A 539-nucleotide genomic window follows, 5' to 3' on the forward strand; every position below is an offset into this window, starting at 1 on the left:
ATTTTTGCCACTGTAAGGCTCAGCACAGATGCCAGCAGTACAGAAATGGCCAACAAGGAAAAAAAAAACAATCAAAAATAAAACCCTGAAGGAAAAGCAGAAACAAAACCCCCAGAGCATCTTCTCCCGCCCCTCCCCTTCCCCAGAAGCCCTATAACTGTACAATATTAATAGTCCTGATCACATTTAAAAACAGCTGATTATTAAAAAACAAGGATTTCATTGGAAACTCAACTTTTTGGTTTCTTAAACTGTGATATAAATATATATGTATATTGTATGTGTGCACATAGAATAAAAAAATAAACTGTCTCCTTTTCCATTCCACTACCTGGCACCAGATTGGAGACAAAAGGGAGGGAAACCTAATGACATTCTTTCAGCCTCTCCAAGGCCACCTATGTTCCTCAGTCCCCTATGGCTACATTTAGTATGTCTTCTCCTTATTCAATCTTGCACTTAAGATACTGGCCTAAGCCAAACAAATAAACAAAAAAAGGCCGATACACATGGCTGTTACCTGAGGAAGGGAAAGAGAG

This window comes from Lipotes vexillifer, unplaced genomic scaffold (assembly GCF_000442215.2).
Source record: "Lipotes vexillifer unplaced genomic scaffold, Lipotes_vexillifer_v1.1 scaffold209, whole genome shotgun sequence".
Lineage (NCBI taxonomy): Eukaryota > Metazoa > Chordata > Mammalia > Artiodactyla > Lipotidae > Lipotes > Lipotes vexillifer.